Below are 21,026 nucleotides of genomic sequence, written 5' to 3'. Positions count from 1 at the left end.
GGAGAGCTTTTGCTGTTTGATATTATGTGGAGCCAGGAGGTCTCTGAACGACCAATGTCCTGAAATTGGCTCTGTCACCTCAGAGCCTTAGGCCTGACATCTGGCTGAAGCATCAAGACCCTGACTGCCAGAGGGCACAGAAGAAAAGGGAGATAAAGAAAGAAAGAGAGAAAGAAGGAAAGAAAGAAAGAAAGAGAAAATAATAATATAAAGAAAATAAAATAATTAAAATATAAACTAAAAAATATTATTATAAATAAAAACTATTTATAAAGTACTTAAAAGGAAAAGAAAGAAAGAAGAGAGCAACCAAACCAAAAAACAAATCCACCAATGATAACAAGCGCTAAAAACTATGCTAAGAACAAATAAAAATAAAACAGACAGACAGAACCCTAAGACAAATGGTAAAAGCAAAGCTATAGAGGAAAAAATCACAGAAAGACGGATACAGATACACATTCACAAATAGAGAAAAAGGAAGAAAAAAATATATATATAAAAGGAAAAGAGCAACCAATTCAATAAACAAATCTGCCAATGATAATAAGTTCTAAATACTAAACTGAGATAAACATAAAATTAGAAATAAATTAGATTCAGAAAGCAAACCCCAAGTCTATAATTGCTCCCAAAGTCCACTGGGTCAATTTTGGGATGATTTTTGGTCTATTCAGGTTTTCCACAGATGCAGGGTACATCAAATTGATTGTGGAGATTTAATCTGCTGCTCCTGAGGCTGCTGGGAGAAATTTCCCTTTCTCTTCTTTGTTCACACAGCTCCTGGGGTTCAGCTTTGGATTTGGCCCCACCTCTGCATGTAGGTTGCCTGAGAGGGTCTGTTTCCCACCCAGACAGGATGGCATTGAAGTAGCAACTGCTTAGGGGCTCTGGCTCACTCAGGCCAGTGGGATGGAAGGGTATGGAATATGGAGTGAGCCTGAGGCTGAAAAGGCCAGCATGGTATTGCAACAGCCTGAGGCATGCCATGTGTTCTCCCAAGGAAGTTGTCCTTGGATCACAGGACCCTGGCAGTTGCATGCTGCACAGCCTCTTGGGAGGGGAGGTTTGGATAGTGACCTGTGCTTGTGCACAGGCTTCTTTGTGGCTGCAGCAGCAGCCTTAGTGTTTCATGCCTGCCTCTGGTGTCTGCACTGACAGCCATGGCTCGCACCTATCTCTGGAGCTCATTAGGCAGTGCTCTGAAACGTCTCTCCTCACCCACCCTGAAACAATGGTCTCTTACCTCTTAGGTAGTTCCAGGCTTTTTCCTGGACTCTCTCCTAGCTATCTGTGGTGCACTAGCCCTCTTCAGGCTGTGTTCATGCAGCCAACCCCAGTCCTCTCCCTGGGATCTGACCTCCACAGCTGAAGCATCAGCTCCCAGGCCCCACCCACACAGACGGGTGAGCAAAGCCCCTCAGGCTGGTGCATGCCGGTTGGCACCTATCCTCTGTGCAGGAATCTCTCTGCTTTGTCCTCTGCACCCCTGTTGCTGTGCTCTCCTCCATGGCTCTGAAGCTATCCCCTGCCCAACCCCCATCTCCACCTTTGAATGGGCTTCATAGTGTGTGGAAAGTTTTCCTCCTTCACAGCTCCCTCCCAGAGGTGCCGGTGCCATCCCTATTCTTTTGTCTCTGTTTTTTGTTTTTTCTTTTGCCTTACCCAGGTTCGTGGGGAGTTTCTTGCATTTTGGGAAGTCTGAGGTCTTCTGCCAGCATTCAGTAGGGCTTCTGTAGGAGTTGTTCCACATGTAGATGTATTTCTCCTGTATTTTTGGGTGGTACATGACCTCCACGTCTTACTCCTCCACCATCTTGAAGGTCTGTCTTATCATATCATTTTTATTCATCATTTTGTTGGTTTTGTGTATGACATTGATTGCTTTGTGGATGTTAAATCATCCTTGCATCACTGGAATAAATCCCATTGCAAAGTATGAAGTAGAGTTCCCTATGCTATATAACAGGTTCTTATTAGTTATCTATTTTATACATACTAGTGTGTATATGTCAATCCCAATATTTCAATTTATCCCTCCCCCAATTACCCCCATTAACCATAAATTTGTTTCTACATCTGTAACTCTATTTCTGTTTTGTAGATATGTTCATTTTTACCTTTTTTTTTAGATTCCACATATAAGTGATATCATATGATATTTGTCTTTCTCTTACTTCACTGAGTATGACAATCTCTAGGTCCATCCATTTTCCTGCAAATGGCATTATTTCATTATTTTTAACAGCTGAGTAATATTCCATTGTATATATGTACCACATCATTTTTATACATTTCTCTGTTGATGGAAATTTAGGTTGCTTCCATGTCCTGGCTATTATAAATAGTGTTGCAATGAACATTGTGTGGATGTGTTTTTGAATTATGGTTTTCTCCAGCTATATGCCCAAGAGTGAGATTGCTGAATTATATATTAGCCAATTTATTCTTTTCAAAGATTCCCTGCTTCTCTTCCTCTTTTTCCATCAAATACATGAATTTGTGCTAATCAAATGTAAACTGAGAGAAATGATATTTCCACCAGTTTTATTGACAAATGATTGACATACATTAATGCATAAGTTTAAAGTGTACAGCAAGAAAGTTTGATTTACATATAATGTGAAATGAGCAAAATAGGTTTCGTTACCATCTATCATCTCATACAGATACAATAAAAAAGAAAAAAAGAAACCTGTTCTCCTTTTGATGAGAACTCTTAGGATCTAGTATCTTAACAACTTTCTTATATTTCATAGAGAACTGATAACTATAGTCATCATGTTGTACATTATATCCTTAGTACTTATTTACCTTATAACTGGAAATTTATACCTCTTGACCACCTTCCTCCATTTCCCCCTCTTCCTACCTCTGGTAAGAACAAATCCGATCACTCTTTCTATGAGTTTTGTTGGGTTATTTTTGTTTTTTTGTTTTTTGTTTGTTTTAGATTCTACTTACAAGTGAGATTTTATAGTGTTTGTCTTTGTTTTATTTTACTTAGCATAATATAATCAACATTCTTCCATGTTGTTACAAATGGAAGAGTTTCCTTGTTTTGTTTTTTTTTGTTTTGTTTTTGTTTTTTTTTGTGGTACGCGGGCCTCTCACTGTTGTGGCCTCTCCCATTGCAGAGCACAGGCCCTGGATGCGCAGGCTCAGTGGACATGGCTCACGGGTCTAGCCGCTCCATGGCATGTGGGATCTTCCCAGACCGGGTCACGAACCCATGTCCCCTGCATTGGCAGGTGGACTCTCAACCACTGCACCACCAGGGAAGCCCTCCTTGTTTTTTATGGTTGAATATATATATATATATATATATATATATATATATATATATATATATATATATATATATAAATCTCACAACTTCTTTTTTTTCATTTATCCATCAGTGGACACTTAGGTTATTTCCATGCATTGGTTATTGTAAAAAATGCTGCTTTAACATGGGGAGGCAGATATCTTTTCAAATAAGTGGTTCTGTTTCCTTTGGATATAGTATTCCCAGAAGTAGAATTGCTGGATCATAGAGTAGTTCTAGTTTTTACTTTTTGAGGACCCTCCATACTGTTTTTCATATTGGCTATCCCAATCTACAATTCCACCAACAATGCACAAGGGTTCCCTTTTCTCCATATCCATGCCAGCATTTGTTATTACTTGTGTTTTTGACAATGACAATTCTAACAAGTGTGTGACAATACCTTACTATGGTTCAAGTTTGCATTTCCCAAATGACTAGTGATATTTAACATCTTTTCATGTACCTGTTGGTCATTTTGATATCTTCTTGGAATTTGTTTTGGAATGTTTATTCAGGCCCTTTACCCACTTAATTGGATATTTTTGCTATTGAATTGTATGAGTTCTTTATATTTTTTGAATAACAACTCCTTATCAGACATATGGTATGCAAATATTTTCCTATTCCATAGGTTATCCTTTCACTTTGTTGATGTTTTCTTTTGCTGTGCAATAGTTTTTAGTTTGATGTACTTCCAATAGTTTATTTTTGATTTTGTTGCTTGTACTTTAGGTGTGATTTTCAGAAATGCATTACCAAGACCCAAGTCAAGGAATTTTTTCTTATGTTTTCTTTCAGGAATTTTATGGTCTCAGGTCTTACATTTAAGTCTTCAATCTATTTTGAGTTATTTTTTATGAGTTGTATAATTAGGGGTCAAGTTTCTTTGTGAATATCTTACTTTCTCAGCACCATGTTTTAAAGATACTGTTATTTCTCCATTGAGTATTTTAGTTTCCTTGTCAATTATTAGTTGATGGTGAAGTGATATTTTTAAAAAACAGCAGAATGAAAGAAGGTTCAATCCCCTCACTCACTCAAACTTGATCAGCAGAAAGTTATTTGCATGGACTTTATTTTCCTATCTTCTCTTAAGGTAGCCTTCAATGAGCTACCATTTAAAGTTATGCTTTTGGCCTTTATCAAAGTTCTGTAAAGAAAACCCACTGGAAGATTGCTTATTCATTTGCTTTCCATCTGTTGTCAAAGACATTGCTCATTATATCAGTTGAAGTCTTCCATAAAATTTCCTGTGTGATAAATTAATTTGTAGTCTTAACATTGGAAATAAGTGTGTTTTGATGAAGAACTAATACACTCTTTTTATCAAATTATGAGTGAAAGATATCGAGAATTAGCAATCAGAAAGAAGGATAATTAAGAAGCTACCAGGAAGCTAAAGAGAAGGGAATTATCAGAAGGTGTAAAAGATCAGAAAAGTGGATGATTTTGGGGAAAGAGCTAAATCTGTTCATTGATAGATTTGTGATACTGGATGTAGTCCACTATCACAAATCTACCAATTTGTGGTAGTGGATAGTGTGATAACCCATTTGGATGAGCCAGCATTGGATCTGTCATAATCCCATGTTTTTGTCTTAGCTTCCCGTCCTGGTTCCTGAAGCCTATATACAGAGACTCCTTCTTTTTATTTAACTTGGGGCAGCCATCCAGAGTTTCTAATCATTATGTTAGTACTCAACCATTGAAATTAGTATCGTCTCAATAGCACACTTTTGGGGAACAAAGTTGCAACATATCTTTACTAAATGAAGAAAAACAACTTCTTGGCAATATATCCTTTGTAACATAGCTTTTAAATTGCTGCCTTTCTGCTTTAGCTCATTCATCACTCTAAAAATTTGGCCTTTCTGCTTTAGCTCATTCATCACTCTAAAAATTTGTGAACGGGTGGGAGATTCACCCAAAGTGTCACTTCTCCAATTTTTTCAAATCACACTGCCCAAACATTTGTCTATCTTGTTAAATTCCAGAGCTTAATAATCATAAAAAGACATGTCTTAATAAATATCATGTATGACAGATGTGACAAATAGCTGCCATATAGGCATTTTTTCACCCCAACCTCTTTCACACCACCAACCTCTTGATGCAATGCTTAGCACAGTGTCTTCTTTAGAGTGAGTAATGAATAGAAGAGTTATAATTAGAATTGCATGGACATAAGACCATTACTCCTTATCATTCAATTTAATATATTTTAAGATATTTATTAACAACTCAAAAGAATTTTGAGGCGATATAGAGGGGAAAATATTGCACTTGAAACTAACTCTGCTTTCCATAGGCTTGCATTCAATACTGAGTACAATAACTTCCCCCATGCCTTTTCTGAAACCACATTCCAGAAAGTTCCAGAAATGAGAGGCATTAAATATAATGAAAGGTGGAATTAATGTAACTAAAACAGAAGGGTATATTGATATTCTGTGAAAGGAGCATTTAAACACCCACATGCCTTCTTACTGCTTGGTTAGCCAAGCCATTATCCATCTCTCATCCCTTAAGAATTTAGATTTGTTCCTTGAAGAAATTAAGTGGAAAATTCTCCAGGATTTGGAAATGGGACACAGTAAAAGGTTGGTGGTAATATTTGGTGGCTAAAAACAAAGAAAATAATTGAAAGTTTATGTAATGAACACTAAGGTATTGGTTTCTTGTTCTATCTATATCCCAGCATTGTGATAGCCAGCTTGAAATATCTAAGGCAGGAGATAATTTTTTTGAGAAAATACACTACTCTAGAGAAAATATCTACAAATATTGATATCTCGGTGTTTCTGTAGTGAAAAAAACCTTGCTTGATAATTGATTATCTTAGAGTAGAACATAACAGTCATCAAGCTCCACCCATGTACCTAGAGCTTCCAATCAACTATTTAGAGTACTATTTCTCAGTGTGAATGGATATCTAAAAATCTACAGACATATGAAGAAAATCTAAAGTATGAAAGGAGAAAAATAAATAAAATGTTGTTTGGTTTACTTAGAGTCAAAAATATGTTATATCCTTAAAACATGAATATAAGGCTATGAAAGAAAGAAAAAAAAAGGACAGACCAAAAAAAAAAATATATATATATATAGAGAGAGAGTTTAAGCATGAACATGCTCCCCCTCCTTAAGTTAATAAAAGGACTGAATAATAAAATTTTTATAAAAATCTCTCAAGAATGTAGATCTGAAAACACAATGGCTGGGATAATTTTAAAAATATACATAAAAGACTAATCTAAGAGATCCAACTAAATGGAGTTTCAGTGGAAAACAGAAAATGAAATTAAGGCAAGTAGTAAAAAATATATAAAAACAAAATTTCAAGAGCTGAAGAGGTACACATAGTTTCATAGTGACAGGGCTCATCAAATATTCAACAAGTTGAATGAATTAAAAAGATTCCTATTCAAAACAACAAGGATAAGAGAACTCCTAAGAGAAAAACAAGTTTAGAGGAAGGAAAACAGGTCATAGATTAAAAAATAACTCTCAGAAGGACATCAGACCTCTCATAAACAACTCTGATGTAGAAAATAGAATATTTCCTTAAAATTCTGAGGGAAATTTGTGAACCCAGATATTCAGACACAGCAAAACAATAAATTAAGTGGTGTGTCTACAGATTTTCAGATATGCAATCATAAAAACACTTCTTAAGATTTTAACTGGAAGCTCTACTTCAGTAATATGAGGGAGAGAACTGAAGAAAAGTAAAATATGAGATTGAAAAAAGAGGACACAACTCAAAAGAATAGTGATAGAAAGTGTCAGGATGAGATCTGGGCAGAATTCTAGGGAGCTACTGATTCCAATTGGAACAATAGGATAGAGGAGCATATGAAAGAGGACTGTCAGAAAAATGAAGTCCCCAAGAAACAGACAGTGTAATGAAAAGGATAAAAATATCTGGAAATACAATGGACGATGATTTTTTTTTCTAACAGATATTTTAAAAATGCTGGTAGAAGCTCTTGAATTCATAGAGAAAACAAAAGTCCAAATATTTCTAAATAATTATAAACAAAGTAAAATATTCCATGATTTTAAGCAATTAGGGAAATATAGTTGACCCCTGAACAACATGGTTTTGAACTTCACAAGCCCACTTATAGGAGGATTTTATAAAAATGGTAAATACTATGGTACTACATGATCCACAGTTGGTTGAATCTGTGGATATGGAACTGTGGATAGGAGGGAACAACAGTTACCGAGGAACTGGTTTATAGAAAACAGTTAAGCAGATTTTCTATTGCAGAGAGTGTTGGGGCCCCCTATCCTCCACATTCCTCAAGGGTCAATGGTCTATGAAAAAAATAATCATTTGTCTTCAGTGTTCTAAACATTTACCTTTGAATGGTTGAAGGAAGAGAGCACAATCGATTGTTTTAAATACTCCAGAGCAAATAACTAAATATGAGGAGTAAAGTACACAGAAGTTACCAGAAACAAAGTATTTTGTCAGATTGTAAATGACTTTACATTTTTTACAAAATATTTGAAATAGCTTTAGCAAATTCATAGTGAGGGAAAGAAGTCGATTAATGTAGACAACTCTGCCAATAACTAATTGTGATGGGGAGAGAAAACATAGAACAGAAGATAGAGCACTGGTTGAAGTTGATTTTGCCTTTTCTTATTTTCTTTTAACTTTTAAAAAATTCACATATAGTTGATGTACAATATTATAATAGACATATACAACATTGTGATTCACAATTTTTGACAGTTATACTCTATTTATAGTTATTATAAAATATTGGCTATGTTCCTTATGCTGGAAAATATATCCCTGTAGTTATTTATTTTGTACCTCTTAAACTTATACTCATATTTTCCCCTCCCCCTTCCCTCTCCCCACTGGTAACCACTAAAATTTTCTCTATATCTGTGAGTCTGTTATCTTTTTTTTAGTTATATTCACTAGTTTGCTGTATTTTTAAAATTCAAAATATGTTATATCATACAGTATTTGTCTTTCTCCTTCTGAATTTTTTTATTTAGCATAATATCTTCCAAGTCCATCCATGTTTTTGCAAATGGCAATATTTCTTATGGCTGAGAAGTATTCCATAAATACGAATATATATGAGTATATATATATATATATATATATATATATATATATATATATACACATACATATTCTTTTTCAGATTCTTTTCCCTTACAGGTTATTACAAAATATTGAGTATAGTTCCCTGTGCTATACAGTAGGTCTTTGTCAGTTATCTATTTTATATACAGTGTGTATATGTTAATCCCAACTTCCTAATTCATCCCTCCGCCACCCCTTTCACCTTTGGTAACCATGAGTTTGTTTTCTATGTTCTGTGGGTATGTTTCTGTTTTATAACTAAATTCATTTGTATTTTCTTTTTTTTTTTTTTTTTTTTTTTTGCGGCACACAGGCCTTTCACTGCTGTGGCCTCTCCCGTTGAGGAGCACAGGCTCCGGACACACAGGCTGAGTGGCCATGGCTCATGGGTCCAGCCACTTCGCGGCATGTGGGATCCTCCCAGACCGGGGCACGAACCCACGTTCCCTGCATCAGCAGGTGAACTCTCAACCACTGCGCCACCAGGAAAGCCCTGTATTTTCTTTTTGATTCCATATATAAGTGATATCGTATGATATCTTTCTTTCTTTGTCTGGCTTACTTCACTTAGTACAATAATCTCTAGGTCCATCCATGTTGTTGCAAATGGCATTATTTCATTCTTTTTTTATGGCTGAGCAATATCACTTCATATATATATATATATATATATATATATATATATATATATATATATATATATATATACAGTCTTTTGTATGGAAACAAGAAAGACCCCACATAACCACAGCAATCTTGAGAAAGAGAAACGAAGCTGGAGGAATCAGGCTTCCTTGACTTCAGACTATACTACAAAGTGACAGTAATCAAAACAGTATCATACTGGCAACAAAGACATATAGATCCATGGAACAGGATAGAAAGCCCAGAAATAAACCCACACACCTCTGGTCAATTAATCTATGACATAGGAGGCAAGAATATATAATTGAGAAAAGACAATCTCTTCAGTAAGTGGTGCTGTATTGGACAGCTACATGTTAGAGAGATTAACTTACCCATACACAGCTATGTATTGAAGTGTACAGAAATTTAAAACCCATGCTCTTAAGTAGAGTTTTTCAATGTATAGTGAACATGCCTCTGATTTGGAATGGTACATTTGAATATTTTTGATACTTGCAGCAGGTATTTATTAATTTTATTATATTTAAAAAATATAATATGTACTTTTCTGATATTAGGTGAAGGGTTACATAAATGTCATTTAGATCAAGTAGGTTTATAGTGCTGTCCAAGTCTTCTATATCCTTACTTATTATCTGTCTGTTGAAACGTTCTATCAATTATAGAGAGGAAAGCTAAGGACTCAAACTATAATTATGATTTCTTTTGTTCCTTGTATTTTGAAGCTATAAAGTGCATACACTTTCAGGATGGTTATTTTTTTAATAATTTGATCCCTTTATTGATATGAAAAGCCCACCTATATTTCATGTTCTGATCTCTTTTTTATCTAATATTAATATAGTTATTTCAGTTTTTATTGATTAGAGTTTTGATAGTTTATATTTTTATATCCTTTACTTTTTAATAAACCTGAATATTTTATGTAAAGTAGGCTCTTTGTATACAGCATATAATTAGGGCCTACACTTTTTCTTTCAGTTTTATTAAGATATAATTGAAATAAAGGTGTGTAGAAGTTTAAGGTGTACAGCATAACAATTTAACATATATTACAAATGACTACCATAATAAGCCCAAAATGAAAGCAATCCTGCCATTTATGACAGCATGGATGGACCTTGAGGACATTGTTCTAAGTAAAATAAATCAGAGAAAGACACATACTGTACAATTTCTCTTATATGTGGAATCTTAAAAAAATAATAATACTCATAGAAAGAGATCAGATTTGTGGTTACTAGAGGTGGGAGGTGTGGGTGGGGGAATTGGATGAAAGTGGTCAAAAGGTGTAAACTTCCAGTTATAAGAAAAATAAGTACTAGGTTCCTACATTTTTATCTAATCTGACAAATTCTGCTTTCTATTTGAAGTGTTTTTACCATTTATGCTTAATATAATTATGAATTTGGTTCGTCTCAAATCTATTATCTTGCTTTTTTTTTTTAATTTTCCAAGCTGAAGCTGTTCACTGTCTCTTTTCTCTCTTTTCCAATCTTGTCTTGAATTAAATAATTTTAATGATGCCATTATATCATGACTATGGCCTTACTTTAAAATTTTTAAATATTATTGGTATGAATATTCCTATATCCAAGCAATGAACAATTCGAAATAGAAATTAAAACAAGATTTCAATTTACAATATTATCAAATTAAGATATATGTTCAAAAATATCAGTAAAAAATTACAGTAGACATTTTATAGAAATGGACAAGCTGATGTTAAAATTTACATTGAAATGCCAAAGCCCTCTAATATTCAATACAGTTTTGAAAATAATAAGACAATTGTGGATCTTAGATAACCTTATATCGAAACTTAATATAAAGCTACAGTAATCAAGACAGTGTGGTAATGGTGAAGGCAGATCCATAAATTTATGGGCTGAAATAGACACACTAAAAATAGATCCATACACATATAGTCAACTGATTGTTGATAAAGGTGGAAAAGCAATTCACTGGAAGAAGTACAGTCTTGTCAAGAAATGGTTCTGGAACTATTGTATATACATCCATATAGTAGTAACACAGATGTAGTCCTCATAACTTGCACAAAAATTAACTGCGAATGGACCATACATGTAAATGTAAAACACAGAACTCTAAAGTCTAGAAGAGAGTAGAAAATCTGTGTAAATTTAGGTTTGATGATGAGATTTTTTAAAAAATACAACATCCAAAGAATGATAAATCACATACAAAATTGATAAGTTCAGCTTTATTAAAACCAAAAAGTTCTGCTCTGCAAAAGACACTATTAAGAGAACAATAAATAACATGAGCCACAGACTGAATTTAAGTATTTGTAAAACACATATCGTATAAAGTAGTTGTATCCAATATATTTCTTTTAACATCTTTATTGGAGTATAATTGCTTTACAATGGTGTGTTAGTTTCTGTTTTATAACAAAGTGAGTCAACTCTACATATACATATATCCCCATACCTCCTCTCTCTTGTGTCTCCCTCCCACCCTCCCTATCCCACCCCTCTAGGTGGTCACAAAGCACCAAGCTGATCTCCCTGTGCCATGCAGCTGCTTCCCATTAGCTATCTATTTTACGATTGGTAGTGTATACATGTCCATGCCACTCTCTCACTTTGTCACAGCTTACCCTTCCCCCTCCCATTCTCTAGTAGGTCTTTGTCTTTATTCCCGTCTTACCCCTAGGTTCTTCATAACCTTTTTTTCCCCCTTAGATTCCATATATATATGTGTTAACATATGATATTTGTTTTTCTCTTTCTGTCTTACTTCACTCTTTATGACAGACTCTAGGTCCATCCACCTCATTACAAATAATTCAATTTCGTTTCTTTTTATGGCTGAGTAATATTCCATTGTATATATGTGCCACATCTTCTTTATCCATTCATCCAATGATGGACACTTAGATTGCTTCCATCTCCTGGTTATTGTAAATAGAGTTGCAATGGACATTTAGGTACATGACTTTGAATTATGGTTTTCTCAGGGTATATGCCCAGTAGTGGGATTGCTGGGTTGTATGGTAGTTCTATTTGTAGTTTTTTAAGGAAGCTCCATACTCTTCTCCATAGTGGATGTACCAATTCACATTCCCACCAGCAGTGCAAGAGTGTTCCCTTTACTCCGCACCCTCTCCAGCATTTATTGTTTCTAGATTTTTTGATATGGCCATTCTGACAGGTGTGAGATGATATCTCATTGTAGTTTTGATTTGCATTTCCCTAATGATTAATGATGTTGAGCATTCTTTCATGTGTTTGTTGGCAGCCTGTATATCTTCTTTGGAGAAATATCTATTTAGGTTTTCTGCCCATTTTTGGATTTGGTTGTTTTTTTTTTTTTTTTTTTTTGTTATTGAGCTGCATGGGCTGCTTGTAAATTTTGGAGATTAATCCTTTGTCAGTTGTTTCATTTACCAATATATTCTCCCATTCTGAGGATTGTCTTTTGGTCTTGTTTATGGTTTCCTTTGCTGTGCAAAAGCTTTGAAGTTTCATTAGGTGCCATTTGTTTATTTTTGTTTTTATTCCCATTTGTCAAGGAGGTGGGTCAAAAAGGATCTTGCTGCGATTTATGTCATAGAATGTTCTGCCTATGTTTTCCTCTAAGAGTTTGATAGTTTCTGACCTTACATTTAGATCTTTAATCCATTTTGAACTTATTTTTGTGTATGATGTTAGGGAGTGTTCTAATCTCATACTTTTACATATACCTGTCCAGTTTTCCCAGCACCACTTATTGAAGAGGCTGTCTTTTCTCCACTGTATATTCTTTCCTCCTTTATCAAAGATAAGATGATGATGTCTGCGTGGGTATATTTCTGGGCTTTCTATCCTGTTCCATTGATCTATCTTTCTGTTTTTGTGCCAGTACCATACTGTCTTGATTTCTGTAGCTTTGTAGTATAGTCTGAAGCCAGGGAGCCTGATTCCTCCAGCTCCATTTTTCGTTCTCAAGATTGCTTTGGCTATTCGGGGTCTTTTGTGTGTCCATACGAATTGTGAAATGTTTTGTTCTAGTTCTGTGAAAAATACCTGTGATAGTTTGATAAGGATTGCATTGAATCTGTAGATTGCTTTGGATAGTAGAGTCATTTTCACAATGTTGATTCTTCCAATCCAAGAACATGGTATATCTCTCCATCTATTTGTATCATCCTTAATTTCTACTCCCATTATCCAAAAGAAAAAAGACATTTAGAAAGGGGGAAATATCTAAAAGTCATCTCCCTAAAGAAAAATTTCATATGGCAATTAAACATAGGAAAGGATGCTCATCAATTATCATTAACAACTGCAAATTAAAATAGCAATTAAATACCAACTCACTGATTGGAATGGATAAAATCCAAAATCCACCAATAGCAAGGGACACCTTCAAGATGGCAGGGGAGTAAAACTTGGGGATCACCTTCCTCCCCAAAAATACATCAAAAACACATCTACATGTGGAACAACTCTTACAGAACCCCAACTGAACCCTGGAAGAAAACCTCAGACTTCCCAAAAGGCAAGAAACTCTCCACATACATGGGTAGGGCAAAAGAAAACAGAAAAAACAGAGATAAAAGCATAGGGATAGGACCAACACCTCTGGGAGGGAACTCTGAAGGAGAAAAACCTTCCACACACTAGGAAACCCCTTCACTGGTGGAAATGGAGGGTGGGTGTGGGGGAAGCTTCAGAACCATGGAGGAGAGCAAAGCAACAGGGGTGCAGACGGCAAAGCAGAGAGATTCTCCCACAGAGTATTGGTGCCAACCTACACTCACCAGCCTGAGAGGCTTGTCTGCTCACCCACTGGGGCAGGTGGGGACTGGGAACTGAGGCTTGGGCTTCAAAGGTCAGATCCCAGTGAGAGGACTGTGGTTGGCTGCATGAACATAGCCAGAAGGGGACTAGTGCACCACAGCTAGCTGGCAGGGAGTCCGGGAAAAACTCTGGACCTGCCTAAGAGGCAAGGGACCATTGTTTTGGGATGCACAAAGAGAGGGGATTCCGTACCTGTCTGCCCACAGAAGGCAGAGCACCACCTAAATGAACTCCACAGATGGGCACGAGCCTTGGCTATCAGCTCCAGAGCCCCCTAATCAGCTGTTACTTTAACCTCATCCTGTCTGGGTGGGAACAGATGCCTGAAGGCAACCTACATTCAGAGGTGGGGCCAGAACCAAAGCTGAAGCCCAGGAGCTTTGTGAACAAAGAGAAAGGGAAATTTCTCCATGCATCCTCAGGAGCAGTGGATTAAATCCCCACAGTCAACTTGAGGTACTCTGCATCTGTGGAATACCTGAATAGAAAAAGAATCAACCCAAAATTGAGGCAGTGGACTTGGGGAGCAACTGTAGTCTTGGCATTTGCTGTTTGTAACTGACTTGTTTCTGATTTTTATATTTACCTTAGTATAGCTTTTAGTGCTTGCTATCATTGGTGGATTTGTTTATTTGTTTGGTTGCTCTCTTTCTTTTATTACTTTTTAAAATTTGAATAATATTTTTGTTTTATTTTATTTTTTAAATTATTATTTTTTTCTTTATTTTTCACCCTTACCTCCTGAGCCATGTGCCTGACAGGCTCTTGGTGTTCTGGCCTGGTGCCAGGCCTTAGCCTCTGAGGTGGGACAGCCAAGTTCAGGACATTGGACCACCAGAGACCTCCCGACCCCATGTAATATCAAACGGTGAAAGCTCTCCCAGAGATCTGTGTCTGAACGGTAAGACTCAGCTCCGGACAAGAGCAACAAATTCCATTGCTGGATGCCCCATGCCAAACAACTAGCAAGACAGGAACACAACACAACCCATTAACAGAGAGGCTGCCTAAAATCACACTAAGTTCACAGACACCCCAAAACACACCACCAGCCATGGATCTGCCCACCAGAAAGAAAAAGTCCAGCCTCATCTACCAGAACACAGGCACCAGTCCCCTCCACCAGGAAGCCTACACAACCCACTGAACCAACCTTACCCACTGGAGGCAGACACCAAAAACAATGGGAACTACAAACCTGCAGGCTGCAAAAATGAGACCCCAAACACAGTAAGTTAAGCAAAATGAGAAGACAGAGAAATACACAGCAGATGAAGTAGCAAGGTAAAAACCCACCAGGACAAACAAAGAGGAAGTAGGCAGACTACTTGAAAAAGAATTCACAGTAATGATAGTAAAGATGATCCAAAATCTTGGAAATAGGATGGAGAAATTCAAGAAACCTTTAAGAGGCCCTAGAAGAACTAAAGAACGAACAAACAATGATGAACAACAAACTAAATGAAATTAAAATTCTCTAGAAAGAATCAATAGCAGAATAACTGAGTCAGAAGAACGGATAAGTGACCTGGAAGATAAAATAGTGGAAATAACTACTGCAGAGCAGGATAAAGAAAAAAGAATGGAAAGAATTGAGGACTGTCCCAGAGACCTCTGGGACAACATTAAATGCACCAACATTAGCATTATAAGAGTCCCAGAAACAGAAGAAAAAGAGAAAGGCCCTGAGAAAATATTTTCCACTTGGGAATTCTTGTTGACTATGATAAGGAAACCTCATGAAAATAATCACTAAGATCTGAAAATTGGTTGTCTTATTTGCAAGACAGTTTGCTTCTCTTTTGCCTTTCAATGTGTATAATTTTAACTCTGTAGAATTGCATTAAAACATTAAAAAGTAAGACATTTTACTTCTTTTACTAAGTTGTAAGCAGCTTGATGGCAGATATTTTTTCGTATATAATTTACAATGCTTCACACTGGTGCATATTGTAGTATTTAGCAAACATCTGTTGGTAAATAAAATAAAGTTTCAAAAGATCACATCTTCCAACATGTAGAGGAGATATATTAAGTTAAAAGAAAGATTTAAAACTAGGAGAATACAAAATCTTCATATTGCTTAAAATGTACAAAAGTCCTAGGTAAGATATTAATTACCATTACTTTCAAAATATTTATCACCATTTCTTTTTTTTTTTTTTTTTGTGGTACTCGGGCCTCTCACTGTTGTGGCCTCTCCTGTTGCAGAGCACAGGCTCCAGACGTGCAGGCTCAGCAGCCATGGCTCACGGGCCCAGCCACTCTGTGGCATGTGGGGTCTTCCCAGACCGGGGCATGAACCTGCATCCCTTGCATCAGCAGGCAGACTCCTAACCATTGCACCACCAGGGAAGCCCTATCACCATTTCTTATAAATTCACATGAAAATACTCTATGGGCAATTGTGTTGGGGACTGGGAAGGGAGATACAGAAAAATGCATAGAAAGTAGCAAAGGGAGATAATTAAAGAAAGGGAGATAATTAAAGAAAGGGAGAGGGACAAAAGGAAACAGAAACAGACTTAGAGAAACACTGAGAAAGAAAATGATGTGGAGACAAAAAGAATGGAAAGTATAGATGCAACCACAGAAAATGAGACAAGGAGAAAAAGATAGAAAACAGAGCATGAGAACAGGTAAAAAAAGATAAAGAATGACAGGCATATTCAAGAGACAGGAATTATGAAGAAGAAAAATAAAGTCTGAGAAAACATAGATAAAGAGATGTCTTTGTTTCAGAGCAAGATAGAGCAAGAATATTCCACTTATTTCCCACTGAACAGAAATATAAATCATTTTAATGATAAAGGAAGCAGCTATATGGGACCATAAAAGGTAAATTATAACAGGTAGACTGGGGAAGGAATTTAGAATTTGATATACCACCAAATGGTTGGGTGGTGGTGGTGGTGATGAGTTTTCTGATCCCCACTCCTCACCCTATTCTTGCCTTGTTGGATTAAAAGACTGACCAAATTCCAGAAGTGTATGCTCAGTGCAGACAGAAAGAGTTTTAGAAGACTACTTTTCCTCTCCTAATGAGCAATAAAAAGAACACCTAAATCAGAGAAACAGGGGAAATGCCTTTATTTTCTTTTTGTTTGTTCAATTTCAATCTAACACTCAGATAATTCTATGGTATCCCATTGTCAGTAAAGGCTGAGCTGGTGCTTAGCACTCTGAGAGAAGAGATTTTTTCTCTCTGACTAGAGGAATTATGGTCTCCCAAATTTGGTGTGAATTCTCATCACATTTTGTTTCTCTTTTCTTGTTGCTTTGACCAGGATAGGGTCATAGTAGTGGAAGTACATAGCAGAGAAGAGAAATTAAGTTTTTGCTTTCTATCCAGAGTAAAAGGAAACAAGCCCCCAGGGAACCAAAAAGTGTTAGGTAATTCAGGGAGATGAAAGAACTCAAGAGGAATGCCATAGTGAGGTCTATGAACACCTGGGTTCAACTCAAAGGTCACATATATCGATCTATCCTATACAGCTCACCAAAAGCTTTGAAAACTGACCTTCAGAGTTAACTACCATTAAGTTTACAGAACAACTACTGGGTGGCGCAAATGCAAGGTAAATCCAAGTAACATTACAAAGGCTTTGAAAAACGAAGTAATGATATATGTGATCACATATCACAGAAGTCATGTATAAATTCTTGGCCAGAATAGAAACAAGTTAATTATCTATTAAAACAAAGAAAACAAAAATCAACATTCTCCTTAGCATTCAGACAGGATCTGGACAGGAACGCCCAGTGCACAGATCTGAAGAACATTGTAGAGACTGTGAAAACTGTAATGGCATTTGAAAAATAGGCCACAGAAAGTGCATAGAAAATTGTGGCCTAAACCTACCAAGTCAATTGCCTGCTAAAAGAAACCAGAAGTTAACATTCTGCTCAAGATTTTAACAAGAAAAAGAGTCTCATAAGAAAATATAGAAAGGTACAAGAAATAATCCAAAATTACATGGCATATGAAGAATCAGGAAATAAAATTTACAAGGAAACTGCTAATAAACAGATGAAAATCCAAAAACGACACTGATGTTGGAATTATCAAAGTTTTTAAAGCAGTTTTTATAAGCATGTTCCAAGAAGTAAGGACCTACACTCTTTGAACAAATGGAAACAAGACCCATATATATGCTGTCTACAAGAGACCCACTTCAGACCTAGAGACACATACAGGCTGAAAGTAAGGGGATGGAAAAAGATATTCCATGCAAATGGAAACCAAAAGAAAGCTGGAGTAACAATTCTCATATCAGACAAAATAGACATTAAAATAAAGACTATTAGAAGAGACAAAGAAGGATACTACATAATGATCAAGGGATCGATCCAAGACGAAGATATAATAATTGTAAATATTTATGCACCCAACATAGGAGCACCTCAATACAAAAGGCAAATACTAACAGCCATAAAAGGGGAAATTGACAGTAGCACATTCATAGCACGGGATTTTAACACCCCACTCTCACCAATGGACAGATCATCCAAAATGAAAATAAATAAGGAAACATAAGGTTTAAATGATACATTAAACAAGATGAAATTAATTGATATTTATAGGACATTCCATCCAAAAACAACAGAATACACATTTTTCTCAAGTGCTCATGGAACATTCTCCAGGATAGATCATAACTTGGGTCACAAATCAAGCCTTGGCAAATTTAAGAAAATTGAAATTGTATCAAGTACCTTTTCTGACCACAATGCTATGAGACTAGATATAAATTACAGGAAAAGATCTGTAAAAAAATAAAAAACATGGAGGCTAAACAATATACTACCTAATAATGAAGTGATCACTGAAGAAATCAAAGAGGAAATAAAAAAGACCTAGAAATAAATGACAATGGAGACATGATGACCAAAACCTATGGGATGCAGCAAAAGCAGTTCTAAGAGGGAAGTTTATAGCAATATAATCCTACCTTAACAAACAGGAAACATCTCGAATAAACAACCTAACCTTGCACCTAAAGCAATTAGAGAAATATGAACAAAAAGACCCCAAATTTACCAGAAGGAAAGAAATGATAAAAATCAGTTCAGAAATAAATGAAAAAAAGAAATGAAGGAAATGATAGCAAAGATCAATACAACTAAAATCTGTTTTTTTCAGAAGATAAAAAATTTGATAAACCAGTACCCAGACTCATCAAGAAAAAAAGGGAGAAGATTCAAATCAATAGAATTATGAATGAAAAAGTAGAAGTAACAACTGACACTGCAGAAGTACAAAAGATGATGAGAGATTACTACAAGCAACTCTATGCCAATAAAATGGACAACCTGGAAGAAATGGACAAATTCTTAGAAATGCTCAACCTGCGAAGACTGAATCAGGGAGAAATAGAATATATGAACAGACCAATCACAAGCACCAAAATTGAAACTGTGATTAAAAGTCTTCCAACAAACAAAACCCCACGACCAGATGGCTTCACAGGGGAATTCTATTAAACATTTAGAGAAGAGCTAACACCTATCCTTCTCAAACTCTTCCAAAATATAGCAGAGGAAGGAACACTCCCAAACTCATTCTACGAGGCCAGCATCACCTGATAACAAAACCAGACAAGGATGTCACAAAGAAAGAAAACGACATGCCAATATCACTAAAGAACATAAATGCAAAGGTCCTCAACAAAATACTAGCTAACAGAATCCAACAGCACATTAAAAGGATCATACACCGTGATCCAGTGGGGTTTATTCCAAGAAAGCAAGGATTCTTCAATATACGCAAATCAACCAATGTGATAAACCATATTAACAATTTGAAGGAGGAAAACCATATAATCATCTCAATAGATGCAGAGAAAGCTTTCAACAAAATTCAACACTCATTTATGATAAAAACCATGAAGATAGTAGGCATAGAGGGAACTTTCCTGAACATAATAAAGGCCATATATGACAAACCCACAGCCAACATCATCCTCAATGGTGAAAAACTGAAAGCATTTCCACTAATATCTGGAACAAGAAAGGTTACCCACTCGCAGCACTCTTATTCAACTTACTTTTGGAAGTTTTAGCCACAGCAATCAGAGAAGAAAAGGAAATAAAAGGAATCCAAATCGGAAAAGAAGAAGTAAAGTTGTCACTTTTTGCAGATGACATGGTACAATACATAGAGAATCCTAAACATGTTACCAGAAAACTACTAGAGCGAATCAATGAATTTGGTAAAGTAGCAGGATAAAAAAATAATGCACAGAAATCTCTGGCATTCCTATAACTAATGATGAAAAATCTGAAAGTGAAATCAAGAAAACACTCCCATTTACCATTGCAACAAAAAGATTAAAATATCTAGGAATAAACCTACCTAAGGAGAAAAAAGACCTGTAGGCAGAAAATTATAAGACAGTGATGAAAGAAATTAAAGATGATACAAATATCTTTATTTGTATCTCTCTATGGAGAGACATACCATGTTCTTTGATTGGAAGAATCAACATTGTGAAAATGACTCTACTACCCAAAGCAATCTACAGATTCAATGCAATTCCTATCAAACTACCACTGGCATTTTTCACATAACTAGAACAAAAAATTTCACAATTTGTATTGGAACACAAAGACCCCGAAGAGCAAAAGCAATCTTGAGAATGAAAAACAGAGCTGGAAGAATCAGGCTCCCTGACTTCAGATTATACTACAAAGCTACAGTAACCAAGACAGGATGGTACTGGCACAAAACCAGAAATATAGATCAATGGAACAGGATAGAAAGCACAGAGATAAACCCAGACACATATGGTCACCTTATCTTTGGTAAAGGAGGTCTGAATGTACAGTGGAGAATGGACAGCCTGTTCAATAAGTGATGCTGGGAAAACTGGACAGGTACATGGCAAAGTATGAGGTTAGATCACTCCCTAACACCATACACAAAAATAAGCTCAAAATGGATTAAAGACCTAAATGTAAGGCCAGAAACTATCAAACTCTTAGAGGAAAACATAGGCAGAACACTCTATGACATAAATCACAGCAAGATCCTTTTTGACCCACCTCCTAGAGAAATGGAAATAAAAACAAAGATAATCAAGTGGCACCTAATGAAACTTCAAAGCTTTTGCACAGAAAAGGAAACCATAAACAAGACCAA

This window comes from Grampus griseus (genome assembly GCF_964374135.1).
Source record: "Grampus griseus genome assembly, chromosome: X".
Classification (NCBI taxonomy): domain Eukaryota; kingdom Metazoa; phylum Chordata; class Mammalia; order Artiodactyla; family Delphinidae; genus Grampus; species Grampus griseus.
This window is presented reverse-complemented; position numbering follows the sequence as displayed.